The sequence below is a fragment of the Salmo salar genome, chromosome 04 (genome assembly GCF_965601325.2).
Source record: "Salmo salar chromosome 04, fSalSal1, whole genome shotgun sequence".
Lineage (NCBI taxonomy): Eukaryota > Metazoa > Chordata > Actinopteri > Salmoniformes > Salmonidae > Salmo > Salmo salar.
In genome coordinates this window covers 71,459,712-71,477,730 of record NC_138294.1, presented here as the reverse complement: position 1 = coordinate 71,477,730, position 18,019 = coordinate 71,459,712, and the positions used below count along the sequence as shown (strand labels likewise).

Sequence of the window (18,019 nt, the reverse complement as noted above, 5' to 3'; positions counted from 1 at the left end):
AATGGTGAGCGAGTGTTGTGCTTTTTATATTTAAAAAAAGAACCATAATAAATTCATAGCAGCAGCAGCCCTTGAACACATATGCAAACATACTTCTGTTTTCGAATGGTCTAGCGAGCATGAAACATTACTTGTAACCAGGTTAAACAGGTGTGAGATCCAAGATGCATAGAAATCACCCTTTCAAATGGTCTGCAGCATTGATCAAGGTAGCGTGTAGGCTATACATCAGACACTACAACGTGACATTTCTACACCTGTTGGTTGAACATTTGAAAGCAGGAGCCACTCAAGGTGGAAATTCTCAAGAGTTACAGTAGCTGTGTCTTGTACACAACAGCAGCAGGTAGCACATTACAGAAACACTGGCCCTCAATATGTTATCAAATGTCAACACACATCACATAAAATAACATTTCCTCAGACATCAGCAGTACTGTGGTATAATCTCTACCCACTGCTTCCGCGACGGACATCATAAAGTCTCTAAGGTCTTGCTATTCAAAGAAATGTGCCGGTATCAGTTATTTCTCCGTGTGTGTGTGTGTGTGTGTGTGTGTGTGTGTGTGTGTGTGTGTGTGTGTGTGTGTGTGTGTGTGTGTGTGTGTGTGTGTGTGTGTGTGTGTGTGTGTGTGTGTGTGTGTGTGTGTGTGTGTGTGTGTGTGTGTGTGTGAGCAGGAGGCAATGGGGCTGAGACTGAAATGGAGCGGCACCTTTACTTGGAGATAACCCATTCCCAATCAGCTGAAATGTCACATACAGCAATATCTCGACATTAGCATGATCTCATTACTTTCCCCAAGCCCTGGTCCCACCAACAGCTACTGCTGCTTCTGCTGCAACTGACAAGGGACTGACTGGAAAGGTTGTCCTGGCTGGGTTGTTGCTTTTAACTTTAATGTGCTGGGCCATGGGAAATGGAAGTACAGATAATTTAACATTTTATAATGTGTTTCTATCTACATTATGCAGATTGAGGCGAAGAAGTGGAAATTGAGTTATTGGCCATTACTGTGTTATTTTATGGTTGCAGGCGGTGATCGGGTGAGTGATGGCAAGGTTAACCTATGATAATTCAGGCTTCAGCGACTCCATGTGCAAAAGATGGCAGAATCGGTTATGCCTGTATCTTCAGTCAAGTCGCTAAAATAATTATGCTAGGTTTTTAACTAAAGTGAAAAAGTTTGGGTAATGTCTTAAGATTCGTGATTCAGTCACTCCTTTGTATCTGCAAACCCAAGGGAACATGGCACCATATACATGGTGCAGTGCCTTCAGAAATTATTCACACCCCTTAACTTTTCCAAATAGTGTTGTGTTACAGCCTGAACTGCGCAACTTAATAACACATTTAAAGCTGAAATGTCTTAAGTAAATAAGTATTCAACCCCTTTGCTACGTCAAGCCTAAGTATGTTCAGGAGTAAAATGTGCTTAACAAGTCACATAATGAGTAGCATGGACTCATTCTGTGTGCATTAATAGTGGTTAATATGATTTTAGAATGATTATCCCATCTCTGTACCACACACATACAATTATCTGTAAGGTCCCTCAGTCGTGTAGTGAATTTCAAGCACAGATTCAACCACGAAGACCAGAGAGGTTTTCCAATGCCTCGCAAAGAAGGACAAAGATGGCGCCAGAGGAGATGGATGACGTTTTACGGACTCCTAACCAATTGTGCTATTGTGTGTTTTTTCGCGTTATTTATAACTTATTTTGTACATAATGTTTCTGCCACCATCTCTTATGACTGAAAAGAGCTTCTGGATATCAGGACAGTGTTTACTCACCTTGTACTAGACAACAATTTTTTCTTTAAAGAGTCGGACACGAAGGATTTACTTCAGACACCCGACAAGGCCGAAATCCCCATGATTCGCATGAAGAAGAGACAGAGATATTGGGGATGTAGGTCGGGGTGCCTTGTAAGGATCCGACGGCGAGTGAGTAATCCCCCTCTACCATCAGTCCTATTAGCCAATGTGCAATCATTGGATAACAAAATGGATGAGCTCCAATCATGACTATCCTACCAAGGAGACATTAAAAACTGTAATATCATGTGTTTCACAGAGTTGTGGCTGAACAATGACAAGGATAACATACAGCTGGCGGGTTTTTCGGTCCATCAGCAAGATAGAACAGCTGCCTCCGGTAAGACAAGCGGTGGTGGTCTGTGTCTATTTGTAAATAACAGGTGGTGCACGAAATCTAATATTAAGGAAGTCTCAAGGTTTTGCTCACCTGAGGTAGAGTATCTCATGATAATCTGTAGACCACACTATTTACCAAGAGAGTTTTCATATATATTTTTCAGAGCTCTCTATTTACCTCCACAAACCGATGCTGGCATTAAGACGGCACTCAACAAGCTGTATAAGGCCATAAGCAAACAAGAAAATGCTCATCCAGAGGCGGCGCTCCTATTGGCCGGGACCTTTAACCTAATTTCTACCAGCATGCTAAATGTGAAACCAGAGGAGAAAAAAACTCTAGACCACCTTTACTCCACACACAGAGACGCGTACAAAGCTCTCCCTCGCCCTCCATTTGGCAAATCTGACCATAACTCTATCCTCCTTACAAGCAAAAACAAAGCAGGAAGAACCAGTGACTCACTCGATAAGGAAGTGGTCAGATGATGCAGATGCTAAGCTACAGGACTGTTTTGATAGAACAGACTGGAATATGTTCTGGGATTCTTCCAATGACATTGAGGAGTACACCACATCAGTCACTGGCTTCATCAATCAATGACGTAGTTCCCACAGTCACCGAACGTACAGTACATACCCCAACCAGAAGCTAAAGCTAAAAGCTAGAGCTGCCGCTTTCAAGAAGCGGGACTCTAACCCGGACGCTTATAAGAAATTGCGCTAAGCTTTCCGACAAACCATCAAACAGGCAAAGCGTCAATACAGGACTAAGATTGAATCGTACTACACCGGCTCCAACGCTCGGATGTGGCCGGGCTTGCAAACTAGTATGGACTACAAAGGGAAGCACAGCCACGAGCAGTGACACAAGCCTACCATATGTGACACAAGCCTACCATATGAATGAAATAACTTCTATGCTCGCTTCAAGGCAAGCAACAGCGAAGCATGAACGAGAGGATCAACTGTTCCAGATGACTGTGTGATCACGCTCTCAGTAGCCGATGTGAGTAAGACCTTTAAACAGGTCAACATTCACAAGTCCGCAGGGCCAGACGGATTACCAGGACGTGTATTCCGAGCATGCACTGACCAACTGGCAAGTGTCTTCACTGACATTTTCAAAACGTCTGTAATACCAACATGTTTCAAGCAGACCACCAGAGTCCCTGTGCCTAAGAACATCAAGGTAATCTGCCTAAATGACTACCGACCCGTAGGACTCACATCTGTAGCCATGAAGTGCTTTAAAGGTTGGTCATGGCTCACATCAACACCATTATCCCAGAAACCCTAGACCCACTCCAATTTGCATATCGCCCCAACAGATCCACAAATGATGCAATCTCTATTGCACTCCACAATGCCCTTTCCCACCTGGACAAAAGGAACACCTATGTGAGAATGCTATTCATTGACTACAGCTCAGCGTTTAACACGATAGTGCCCTCAAAGCTCATCACTAAGTTAATTACCCTGAGACTAAACACCTCCCTCTGCAACTGGAACCTGGACTTCCTGGCGGGCCTCCCCAGGTTGTAAGGGTACGCAACAACACATCTGTCACACTGATCCTCAACACAGGGGCCCCTCAGGAGTGCGTGCTCAGTCCCCTCCTGTACTCCCTGTTCACCCATGACTGAATGACCAAGCACAACTCCAACCCCATCAAGTTTGCAGACGACAACAGTGGTAAACCTGATCATGACAACGATGAGACAGCCTATAGGGAGGAGGTCAGAGACCCGGCCATGTGGTGCCAGGATAACAACCTCTCCCTCAACGTGATCAAGACAGAGGAGATGATTGTGGACTACAGAAAAAGGAGGACCGAGCACGCCCCCATTCTCATCGACGGGCCTGTAGTGGAGAAGGTTGAGAGCTTCAAGTTCCTTGGTGTCCACATCACCAACAAACTATCATGGTCCAAACACACCAAGACAGTCGTGAAGAGGGCACGACAACGCCTATTCCCCCCCACGACACTGAAAAGATTTGGCAAAAGATCCTCAAAAAGTTATACAGCTGCACCTTTGAGAGCATCCTGACTGGTTGCATAACCACATGGTATATGGCAACGTGGCAACGGCTCGGCCTCCGACCACAAGGCAATACAGAGGGTCGTGCGTACAGCGGTACCGGAGTGCCAAGTCTAGGTCAAAAAGGCTTCTTAACAGCTTCTACCCCCAAGCCATCAGACTCCTGAACAGCTAATCAAATGGCTACACATACTATTTGCATTGTCCCCACCCCCCATTTTTACACTACTGCTACTCTCTATATATTATCCATGCATAGTCACTTTACCTCTACCTACATGTACAGTACTAGTCAAAAGTAAACAAGAGGCAGAGAGAAAGGAATTATGATCCTGACCACAATTGTACTGTCTCCTTTTCGTTCCCATCTCTTTCGCTCTCTCTCTCCCTCTGTTACTCTGTTCGTCTAGATCATTGAAAGCAAGGAAAGTAATGTGGAGAGTCAGGGCTCAGCAGCAAAAGGCAGGGAGGAAGAGGAGTTAGAGACGATTGGCGGAATAGAGATGTGGAGGGAGGAGTGGAGCAAGAGGAGAGTGGAGGGAGATAGTGAAGAGGAGAGGAACATGGAGGGGAAGAGGAACATGGAGAGGAGGAGGAAGAGGGAGAGGAGGAGGAAGAGGGAGAGCACGCCAAAGCGGGGAGCCTACGTTTCCATGGAGTGCGTCTCTGTATCTGTCTGCATTTACTGAATAGCTGTCAAAGTAGGCTAATATTTCTACATTTTGTGTCAGGCCTAGTCTGCACTAAATCTTATTGAGAGACGTTATCACATTTTTGTAATAGTTTCTGAATAGTTGTTTTGCATTTTTACTGATGTAAGAATCTTTGACAATCCAACAGCCTACTTTGTGTGGGTGCATTTGGCAGCTTATGTTATATTTTTCTGAAATCATAAGTTTTGTTGTCTGCTGTTTTTGGTTGGAAAATCTAGCACTAGCAGTTAAGATCAGTGCATTAGGCTCCATCACATTAGTACAGTTAGCTAACAACTTACAGTACTGACAGTACCAGTAGCTAGCTGTGTGTGTTGACAGGTTGTGAAAATAGTTTGTCTAGAGGCACTAGAACAGTTTAAGAACATTTTGAAGATTGTTCCACTAATAAGGTGCAAGAACATTTTAACTGATTTACCTAACTCAGTATAGACCAAAGGAATTTCCAGAGTTAGCCATCCCTGAGACTGGGTGTGGTAACATAATAACCCCTTATTTCCACAGCAGACATGGAGTGACCAATCTTCAAAAAGTTGCCAGATGGGAGCCTTGTCCTGAAAGACACCAGCATCTACAGTGCATCCTGTCTGGCTTGAAAAGGCAGCTGCACTGTCCCCTGGAAGATCACCAAGGACTTCAGCCAAAGCATGTTCTCTCTGCTTCCGTCTGGCAGACGGTACCTGAGCATCCACCACAAGGCTATTACTGTTGAAAAGCCTAGCTGTCCACTTGCACAACCTGCTGTTCACCTGCACCTGAAACTACTATTTCCACTGACTCTCTGTAACAGTATTGATTCTGTCCCTCTCCTTGCCCCAACCTGGGCTCAAACCAGGGACACTCTCAACACATCGACAACTTGTCACCCACAAACCGCCGTTATATATCACTCCACAAAAGCCATGGCTCTTCCACACACACACACTATCACTGACAAAACACATTTCATAGTACATACCGTTACTACTAGTTTTACTACTACTTTTATAAATTGTAATATTTGTTTACTAATTGCCTTATTGTGGTAGTTACTTTTATTTAGGATATGTTGATATTTCACTGCACTGTTGAAAGGTCGCTTGCAAGTAAGCATTTAATTGCACCATTTACAACCCGCTGTATCCTGTGTATACGACAAATAAAGTTGTATTTTATATATATTTTTTTTTAAGGATGCATGCCATTTCAGGAGACATAGTTCTAAAATAAAGTGCACCAGAGCTATGTCTCCAGATACATTCAGCCAGGAGGGCTATACTGCTCAGAGGTGGCAACCCAACAATAAGGCCCACTTGCTGGGTCAACACAAGATGCAGTTCAGCCTGTGGTATGCTGGGTATTTGGTGGCATCGATTCAGAGAGAATCTGCTGCCAATCAGATCACCTTCATAGTGTACCTGGAGATGCCAGCATCAGTGCACTGCTATGTGCACTGATTTCAAACAATTAAGAGTATATTTGTCATTCTCACGTCTTCCTCCAATTCTGTCTTTAATTACAATCAGAACAACTTACCTAACATTAAGTTTTCAATTCAAACATGATCTTACATGTATAGATCAAGCCCTTTCTCTCCTGTGGTGTTTAGGCTTAACACTTTTACCTTTTGAATCCTGAAGCGGTTGAGTGGTTTGACAATATTAAAAAGTTATGGATGATAATGACACATTTACGGGATAAGAGAAGCAAGTATTGTCAGAAGAAGCCTAATGGTTTTCTACTGTCAGATTTTCACAGTAAGGAAAAGAAAGCCTAAAAAACAAAGATTCTATGCTAAATACAACAGCCGTGCCGGGATTTGATATAAGGTCGCCGTCTGCGATTATGTTCATATTTTGTTACGACTGATGAGTGATATCCAGGGGCTTGCAAACTATTACGGACTACAAAGGGGAACCCAGCCGCGAGCTTCCCAGTTACGCGAGCCTACCAGACGGGCTAAATGCCTTTTATGCTCGCTTTGAGACAAGCAACACTGAAGCATGCATGAGAACACCAGCTGTTCCGGACGACTGTCTGATCACACTCTCTGTAGCTGATGTGAGTAAAACCTTTAAACAAGTCAACATTCACAAGGCCACGGTGCCAGACGGATTACCATGACGTGTACTCAGAGCATGCTCGGACCAACTGGCAAGTGTCTTCACTGACATTTTCAACCTCTCCCTGACTGAGTCTGTAATACCTACAAATTTCAAGCAGACCACCATAGTCCCTGTGCCCAAGAACGCCAAGGTAATCTGCCTAAATGACTACCGCCCCGTAGCACTCACGTCTGTAGCCATGAAGTGCTTTGAAAGGCTGGTTTTGGCTGACATCAACACCATCATCCCTAGAAAATGCAGAAACTCCTTCACGAGAAACCTTCATGTGAAATATTCACATGGGTTTGTGTAGCGGCTCAAAACACTTCTTTTTTTTCTTCGCCAGCCGTCTTAATAAGGGGGAATGATTTGTTATCTTGTATTTATCCAAGAAGTTTGTTTTTCCTTGTCGCTGTTCAAACAAGTATTCCTGAAGTGAGACAGTACTGGAGCAATCAAAATTGTTCACATCTGTGCAGCTGAACAGATATCCTCTGCGATAAAACTGTTTGCTAGGGATCAGAAAAACCTCTGATACAGGCAAAATTACATACACAGCAGCTTTCTCAAAGGATAACTGAGAGGGCAACTTGTGCCTGTTTGCTGACACATAGTACCATGGCTAACTATACATGTGAAGAAGGCTATTTAAGTGGCTACATGTAGGTTATCTAGCCCTTCACGTTACTCCTAAAATGATATGATGGAATAGAAATCCTAGCCAATACTACAAAAATATATTAAACATCTTATAACATATTTCACCAAAAATGTATCACTGAATCATATATCAGTGATTGATATCAACACATTCATACACTATATTTAAAAGTATGTGGACACCCCTTCAAATGAATGGATTTGGCTATTTCAGCCACACCCGTTGCTGACCAGTGTATAAAATCAAGCACACAGCCATGCAATCTACAGAGACAAACAATGGCAGTAGAATGGCCTTACTGAAGAGCTCAATGTCTTTCAACGTGGCACTGTCATAGGATGCCACCTTTCCACCATTCGCCAAATTTCTGCCCTGCTAGAGCTGCCTGGGTCAACTGTAAGTGATGTTTTTGTGAAGTAGAAATGTCTAGGAGCAACAACGGCTCAGCCGTAAAGATCACAATGCGCAATGCCAAGCACCGGCTGGAGTGATATAAAGCTCGCCGCCATTGGAATCTGGAGCAGTGGAAACGTATTCTCTGGAGTGACAAATCAGGCTTCATCATCTGGCAGTCCGACGGACAAATCTGGGTTTGGCGGATGCCAGGCAACGCTACCTGCCCGAATGCATAGTACCAACTGTAAAGTTTGGTAGAGGAGGAATAATGGCCTGGGGCTGTTTTTCATGGTTCAGGCAAGGCTCCTTAGTTCCAGTGAAGGGAAATCTTAACACTACAGAATACAATGAGATTCTAGACTCTTCTGTGCTTCCAACTTTGTGGCAACAGTTTTGGGAAGGCCCTTTCCTGTTTCAGCATGACAATGCCCCTTTGCACAAAGCGAGGTCCGTACAGAAATGGTTTGTCGAGATCAGTGTGGAAGAACTTGACTGGCCTACACAGAGCCATGACCTTAACCCCACCGAACACCTTTGGGATGAATTGGAACACAGACTGCGAGCCAGGCCTATTCGCCCAACATCAGTGGCTGACCTCACTAATGCTCTTGTGGCTGAATGGAAGCAAGTCCCCGCAGCAATGTTCCAACATCTATTGGAAAACCTCCATATTAATGCCCATGATTTTGGAATGAGATGTTCGACGAGAAGGTGTCCACATACTTTTTGTCATGTAGTGTAGCATACACACAATATTCAACCAGAATGTAAAATTGCTAAATTAATCACACAAATAAAATAATCCCACTGGGGGTTGATAAGCATACATATTTAATCAAGTTTAATTTCAGTAACACATTCTTGATTTACTTCAGAAGACAGCACTAAAACAGCATTGTGACTCAAACAATGACAACATTTCTTAAATGAAAAACAGATTTGCCTTGAATTCTCCGTCAACAATAGAACTGGAAATGACTGGAAATTGTCAACAGCTGCACAATTTCTTTAAAGTCCCTGCAAAAATGCACGACAACAAAACAAAACCACAAAGCCGCAATCTGTATAGATCAAATCTACTATTTTCACTTCAACATACATTGATAATCCTTCCTATTCTAATGTGCATGGTTCTATGTAGAACAAACTGATTGCATTAACAGGGGAGATAGATCATCTGTACATTGTAAAAGTAAACAAAAAACCTATAAATAAACACCTAACAGGATAATGCAGCTTTTCATTGACTCCGATGCGTGACCGATCGCTGATTTGAGTTTGGGAGATGGAAGTGCAAACAAAGCCGGAGGCCCATTGCAATTACAGCCAACAGCCTCCCTTATAATCCTGAGGCCATTATGGAACTGTCTGTCCACAGTGAGAGAAGGCTTATTAGATTGTTAAAGAGGGGGAGCGACTAGGAGAGCATGGGGAAAAATTAATAATAGAGCCATCTCATCCCTCCCCCCTCTGGTTTAAAGCCCCAGAGATAAGCTAGGCCCTAGCAACATTATTGAGATTAGCATCGACAACAAAAGGCTCTCCACATTACACTTCACATGGACTTCTTTGCATCAATCAACGAGTTCTCAGAGGGGGATGGAATAGGTTGACGAGAGTGGAGAGTGAGTGCACGTTTGCTGTTGTAACAAAGCACACCTTGGGGGAAAACATCAACACCCACCCACCCAGAGATAGCATCAACATACACAGAAACTGATCTGTGGCAATTTCACTGGGGCTGGGACAATACCAGTATCGCAATATTTTTCCATGACAAAAAAAGAAAACATGAAGCAGACCATACTCGTTGGTAATTTAAAAACAAGCTGTATGTAAAATATTGTGTGATATAGCTTGGAAAATAAACAAATGTGACTGGATGACAACATAATGATGTTTGTTTCCAACATTAGGACTGTTTTCCTAAAGAAGTTAAGTTGTCAAGAAATATGTTTTGTTTCCTTGTCATGATAATAATGAGCAGTGGCATAAAGTACTTATGTAAAAACAACTTTTAAGTACTACTTAAGTAGTTTTTTTTGGTATCTGTACTTGACTTTACTATTGATATTTTTACAACTTTTACTCCACTACATTCCTAAAGAAAATAATGTACATTTTACTCCTTACATTTTACCTGGCACCCAAAAGTACTCATTACATTTTGAATGCTTAGCAGGACAGGAAAATGATCTAATTCACGCACTTATCAAGAGAACATCCTTGGACATCCCTACTGACTCTGATCTGGCAGACTCACTAAACACAAATGCTTTGTTTCTAAATTGTGTCTGAGTGTTGAACTGTGCCCCTGACTATCCGTACATTTAAAAAACAAGGAAATTGTGTCGTCTGGTTTGCTAAAAATAAGACATTTTAAATGATTTATACTTTTTCCATTTGATACTTAAGTACATTTAAAACCAAATACTTTTAGACTTTTACTCAAGTAGTAATTTACTGGGTGACTTTCACTTTTACTTGAGTCATTTTCTTTTAAGGTATCTTTACTTTTACTCAAGCATGAAAATTGGGTACTTTTTCCACCACTGCTAATGAGTATCGTGATACTGGTATTGTCCCGGCCCCAAATTTAACCCCTTCTTCAACCAAATAACCATATACAGTGGGGTCTGAAATTATTGGATCCCTTGATAAAGATTAAGCAAAAAAGACTGTATAAAATAAATACAAATACTGAGCTTTTTAAAATTGCTCAGCGAAAGAGATTTTGTTTAACAAGTAATGATATTAATTTTTTTAGATAGGGTTAAAAAATTATTGAATCCCCTGTTTTCAATACTCCAGCACACTCCCCTTGCAAGGATAACAACACTGAGCCTTTTTCTAAAATGTTTTATGAGATTAGAAAACACATTGGGAGGGATCTTAGACCATTCCTCCATACAGAATCTTTCCAGATCCTTGATATGGTCAGATGACATGAAAATAGAGCTTTTTGGCCACACCCTCCAATGGTGGGTTTGGCCTTTCAAAGAACAATGCATATGCAAAATATGCATAATTAACTTTTTAGCTTTAAACCTGGTTGCCTCTAGCAGGAGGTTGAAACGTGGACGCAAGTGGATCTTCCAGCAAGACAATAACTTCAAGCACGCCAAGCAATAACCCCCGACCACAAAAGCAACATTTTGCAATAGCCATCTCAGTCTCCGGTCTTGAACCCTATGGAAACCCTGTGGTTTGAATTGAAGAGGGCAGTTCACAAGTGCTGACAAAGGATATCAAGGATCTGGAAAGATTCTGTATGGAGGAATGGTCTAAGATCCCTCCCAATGTGTTCTCCAATCTTATTTTTCTTTTTAAAGGTACAGTGTAGTTATTCTCGCGAGGGGAGGATGCTGGTGTATTAAAAACGGGATCCAATAATTTTGAACAATATGTTTTTAACTGATATAACAATTCCATATGCTATTTGAATTCTCGGTGGAAATGGAACACCACTCTATTTAAGCATTTAAAGTCAATTACTCTCAATTCATCCAATTTCTGCCAGTATTCATTTCCAAAGATAACAGATCCACCTATGTGAATAACTGCAGTTGATTTGAACTTAATAGACAAGCCTCAAAGAACGCTAATCCTTTATCATACAATATATCAGGGATGGACATCATTTGGTTTTGCACCAGCAGTTTTTCTCTTGTTATGCCACTCACTGATAGTTAGTCAATTAGCCCATGTCAGCAAAAAATGTTTTTGATTGGTAAGTTAGTTTTGCGGTCAGCTCTCTAAACTTTTATCATGGTCGAATTACCGGCTGGGAGGCCTCCATTGATTCTGTTTGTCAGTCTCACTTTTCTCACTTAGTCATTCTCACTCATATTAAAAACGGCAAACATTTCTCTCCTCCCTATTGCAAATGTGTAGAATTGTTTGTGGCCACCACCCCCATCAAAGTTGCCCTACCTGTCATATATTATATACAGTAAATCACAACACTTAACAATGTTTTATTGTTACACTTTTTAAGCTATACTGTTTAATGAGTACTTGACATTCTACTGTATGTGTTTTAATGAGTTGGTGTGAATTCAAAACAGCAAGCATCACTTCATCTTCTGCTCCATCTTGAATCAACAGTCAAAGCAGTTCCCATATGACCAAAAAAATAAATCACCCAAAAACGACATAATATCCTCAAGTCAGTCTTGAACGGCCATCTATTATGCAAGGGTGTCTGTTTTATCAAGCTAAAAGTTGAGGTGGACATTGCCCTTCTGTTCCAAACTGCCATTGAATTCCTATATGAGTTCTGCCATATGCCCTTTAAAGCTCAAGTGGCCGTTTATTATGCACCCTAAATATTAACAACCATAGCCTCACCCAATTACCATCTGTCCCCAGAATTAAAGTGACAGAACACACTTTCACTTCAGTTTTTGGGAAACAGAGAGGTTGTCTTTGATGTCTTATAGACGTGCCCTTTTCTCTAGAAACACATTATGAGAAATATCTCAACAATTTATGTCAATAGATCACTAGCTAAAGCTACAATGCAGATTCCACCCTTCTCTCCGTATAGGGGCATCATAGCTTTGTTTGTGCTGACAATGTCAAGTTCAGTGTTTTCTTTTGTTATGTCCTTGCAAAGCAACTACAGTATGTCATTTTAAATCAGATAGACTGTACTGTACTCTGTCCTTAATAATGACCACAAGGTTGCCATGGAAATCTCTGAAGATAAACAGAGCAAGTAGAGTGTAGAAATGGAAATGCACACATAGTATAAAATAACAGCGATGAGGAGGCTTGTTCAGGCATGGAAGCTGTCCAAGGATGTGTCTCAAATGACTATTGCCTGTATAGTGCACTACATTTGTTATCTATGTGGCTCTGATGAAAAATTGTGAACTTTAAAGGGAATAGTAGTGTTTCTTTATAATACATCATCCCTTAGCAATGGGGTGAAATAAAGTATGGCTAGCTGTATGTATAAGACATGATGAATAATAGATCACTAAAGTGAAAGCATAATATGTTTATGATATTCCTAAACCAAACATGGTCCTGCTAAACGCTAAACTGCGTCAACAATATCTTAGTCAGTTGAAATGGTCCTTCAGATACTATTACACAAATCTGATCTGAAGTCTGTCCTATGATTAATGCCATAGTTTGCCTTGTTGTATGCTCTGTATTTCCCTAGTCCATTCTGCTTGAGCTGGCTAAGGGGAACTGGGTTGTCTGTAGCTTTAGCTCATTTCTGGCCCTGTGGTTCGCAGTAAATTAATATCAACGCATTATAGGATGACATTCCACTTATAATGAGATTTCCGAGTGCTAATGATTTCATAATAAACCATTGACCATTATTCATGTTTGTCAACACATCTAATTGTGATATGCAATCATTGCCAGATGGAATGGCCCCTAATAGGTTTCAAAGCGTTGATTATGACTTTTGTCTGCATAAACCAATTAGGAGCCTGCTGACACACTTGATAAGGAGTGGTTATATTGAAAATAATGAGAGTGCACTGGGGACTTAGCTACTACTGTATAGCAGAGAGAAGAAGACAAAACATTATCCTAGCAGGATAGAGGCACATTCACACACAGGCACACAGTAAACTCACTTCAAGTGATTTATACCCTGGTTCTTTCATAACCTCACTATTTAGATGTCATATTTTTGCAGGGCAGACTAGGACACTGGAAAATTGTGCAGTTAAGAGTTAGGTACAACATTACCTGGAAATGAAACCAGTAACTCTGAAGCAGTTTGACATTTATTGATATGACTCATATACTGGAGGTAGCTCTGCACTAGTGGTCACTAGCTGGTCATAAAATCTGATTTTAAACCTAACCTTAACCAAACTGCTAACCCTAATGCCTACACCTAACCTTAAATAAAAACCAAAAAGCACAATTTCTTTTCATACATTTTTACGATAATAGACCATTTTTACTTTGCAGCTAGCCCATCTAGCGGAAACCGCTCAATTCTTCCCCCAGGGCAAGACTCATGACAATAAACGTCAGCTTGTAACTCTGAATCCACTTTGTAGCACTATTACATCACAAGTTGCTGTTTCACATAACCTCTGATGAACCATGTCAAAAATGTGAGCCAAACAGTTTAGTTATTTAATAACCAATGTACGTACAATAAAATCCAAAGTTTCCTCTCATTGAGAAGTCTGGCCTCGACTCAATGCTCTGGGCATCAAAAACAATAGCACATGCAAGTGTACAGAAAATGTGATTCCTAGACAAGAAATCAACTGTCTGCAAGGGAGCCTTGTTAATCATACTGTACATCTCACCATGTTAATTGGAAACGTACACACGCAGCTGTATGCTGTCAAAGCCTGTCAACGCAGTTATCAATATTTGTTGGCTTAATATTGGCTAATATAAGGCTTAATGATGTAAGTACTGTGTGTAGTATAGATTAAGATAATCATGAATTGTGAATCAATTATGTCTATCACAGCTTTTCATCAAGAGCTATTGTATGGATCTCTGTTGTCATTCTATTGTATGGATCTCTGTTGTCATTCTATTGTATGGATCTCTGTTGTCATTCTATTGTATGGATCACTGTTGTCATTGGTAGAAGCATTCCCAATTATTATACCTCACTACGCACTATTCTGTCACTCCATTACCATGCCATGACTAAACAAGTCAAATCTGGGATCTGTTGTCATAAATAAAAATCCTAAGACTTTTTTCAAATGACAGAAAAATACCTACAAGCTATATATTTGTCAGCTCTTGTTTAATGAATTTTACTACACTCATCCTAATGCATTAGATTGACTTGTAATTTCCCCACCTGTCCAATTTGTGTGATATTTTCAAAAGCCTTGTAAAGCGAAATTGCTCTCTCAATTATCCTCCTCCTTATTTCATTAATAATAGGCCTACATTATGAGAACTGGTCACCAGTTCAATGACTTTTATTATATCCTAATGGACAAACCTTTTCCATAGAGGTCAGAGGCACATATTGTGAGGGAAATGATATTGTTACAGCTAGTGGATAATTGGAGACCTGAGTTGTATTCAGTAGGCACTAGACAGGAGAAAACATTTTGAAACGGGGAGTGAAATGGGGATATATTACCTGAACGTGTCCAGTAACAAAACAGGCATTGGATAGTGCACATAAATGGTGAGCCCTACTGAACACCAGATGGTTACTGAATTGGTTTAGCTACACACTTTAGCCTACTACTTCACTGTATCTGTGAAGCTGTGCCAGTTGATAACCGAACCAATTAAAACAATCTCGGAGCAGAAACCAATCTGTACCACGTCATACAATAAGACTGCAGTAAAAACAGTGTAATTGGTCAATGATTTCAGGGGTCATATGGTTCGGTACCACTTACTAATTGAGCTTCCCTCTTGAATATTACAGTATATTGAATTATGAATGAGGCAATAAAGCTTAATACTATTTTTTTGAACTACCAATGCATTAAGTAGGCCATTACTCTTCAAAATATTTCTTCCTAGCAGCGTTAACTACGGAATCAGAGCATATTCTGATACATCTTTGAACAGCGATATGACAGGGAAATTCACAGAACATTGTTTTTGCCTTTCAGAAGAAGGAAATTATTTATCAAGAGCCAATTTAGGGAATGACATCCGGATATTAAGGGACATTACTGCGCATAGAGAGAAAACTGAATGATTTTGATTGTGTATCGAGCAACCATTATAAAATGCCAATATAAAGCAGCTATGCTCTAGTCTTGCTCGCTCAATGTCATCTCGCACTGGGATGGGGGGGAATCCACCCCAATCAGCTTGCGGATAAGTAACGGGTCACCATGGTTACGCGGTTCTGCCTGACTTATCATCACATGCCTCCCTGAACTGCCTTCTGCATCCTGATCTTTAACAAGGATCTGGGAGATGAATCGCCTCAGCTCTTTACAGTACAAATATATCTTCATTAGGACAGTCATCGCCCAGACAGGGTCTAATTACTGAGAGGTTTTGATTACTGACTGCCAATCAATTACTCTGATATAATTCCTCACCCCTGAGATGGGCTGGAGTGATTACTGCTTCATTGGGTATCGGTCTTTCTGTCTGTCTGAAGTTGTTGTCTAGGGGTTTTGAGACAAAGATACATACCTGTCAGAGCTAAAGACTAGTGGCAGAGCCGATCCATTCCCTGGCTGGCTTTTCGTTCTCTTCCATATCTGATCAGAGCATTTGAAATCATCCTTTGTACCAGAACTAAGAGACGTCGATAAAATTTACACACATTTACACAGAGAGTGGCTGGCTTGACTTTGTGAATTGTGGGCAGTTAGTTAAGCATGGAGTGTCAGCACTGAGGAATAATGCCTCTGAGGTATATTGCTATACCTGGCACAAGCAATAGCTACATATAATAGGTAATATTACTTGAACAGCTTGTTCAATTTAAAAGTTGTTGATTACAATCAATAGGTCTCCAGGCAATGTCTTTTCATATGCATTATCAAATCACACAACTGCCAAACATTTAGAATAATCTGATAATAAAGCCATTAGCCTATAGAAAAAGAAATGCATGAAAAAACCTACCTCTATAAAAACCGATAACTATTGTGCATATCATTGTGAATATCAAGATGTATTATTTCACTACAGTCTACCTTTCCTAAAATCAAGGTGGAAAACCCTTTTTGAATTGACCTAGTTTTGGCACCCATCACGTAACAAGGCACACTCGATTTCATCACTTGTGGCAATAGCATGTTATTCTTGTCAAGAACATGCCCACCCTTATCAACTATAGAGTTGAGCCACAGACATCATAGACGAGAGCTACACGGCAGGATGTGAAATTCCTGGGGTGGTGTTGCATCAGCCCGCTAATTGTACCTGATGATAATTAATAATGATCCTACCGGGAAGGCGTTCCTCAGCTCCCTCTCGACAGGAACGGTCGTGGAGTGTGACAATGCTCCATGTTGAGATAAGAAATCACACATCCAAGTTTGGAAATGAGAAGATGAGAGGGAACAGGGAAGTGATACAAACTGGGAATACATGTCCCGTTCAGGCTTCATCAGGTATGCGACTGGTTTAATAATGTGAGGATAGAGTGATTGTGCATGAAACACAGTGTAGCATGGCTAGTGTAGCATGGCTCGCTAATGATGTGGGAGGCTGATGTGAGATGGGAGAGGTAGGTAATGTGGGAGAAGTTTGGCGGGTATAGTGCTCTGGAGAGAGACACAAGCCATTAGCCGTGGCATAGGGGACCAAAGAGAGACAGTGTATTGAACTGTTCATTAGTGTTTTTTTCTCAGGAAACATACAGGGTTGGCGCCCCCCCCCCCTTGGGTTGTGCCATGGCGGAGATCGTTGTGGGCTATACTCGGCCTTATCTTAGGACAGTAAGTTGGTGGTTGGAGACATCCCTCTAGTGGTGTGGGGGCTGTGCTTTGGCAAAGTGGGTGGGGTTATATCCTGCCTGTTTGGCCCTGTCCGGGGGTATCATCGGATGGGGCCACAGTGTCTTCTGATCCCTCCTGTCTCAGCCTCCAGTATTTATGCTGCAGTAGTTTATGTGTCGGGGGGCTAGGGTCAGTCTGTTACATCTGGAGTATTTCTCTTGTCTTATCCGGTGTCCTGTGTGTATTTAAATATGCTCTCTCTAATTCTCTCTTTCTCTCTTTCTGTCTTTCTCTCGGAGGACCTGAGCCCTAGGACCATGCCTCAGGACTACCTGGTATGATGACTCCTTGCTGTCCCCAGTCCACCTGGCCGTGCTGCTGCTCCAGTTTCAACTGTTCTGCCTGCGGCTATGGAACCCTGACCTGTTCACCGGACGTGCTTGTTGCACCCTCGACAACTACTATGATTATTATTATTTGACCATGCTGGTCATTTATGAACATTTTAACATTTTAACATCTTGACTATGTTCTGTTATAATATCCACCCTGCACAGCCAGACTGGCCACCCCTCATAGCCT

The 18,019-nt window shown here is 41.5% G+C and overlaps 1 protein-coding gene across 2 annotated transcripts in view; it reads right to left on the bottom strand.

The window, feature by feature from the left end:
* Window positions 1-18,019, bottom strand: part of LOC106603663 (opioid-binding protein/cell adhesion molecule) — a 378,443-nt gene that overhangs the window by 6,446 nt on the left and 353,978 nt on the right. The window lies entirely within an intron of this gene.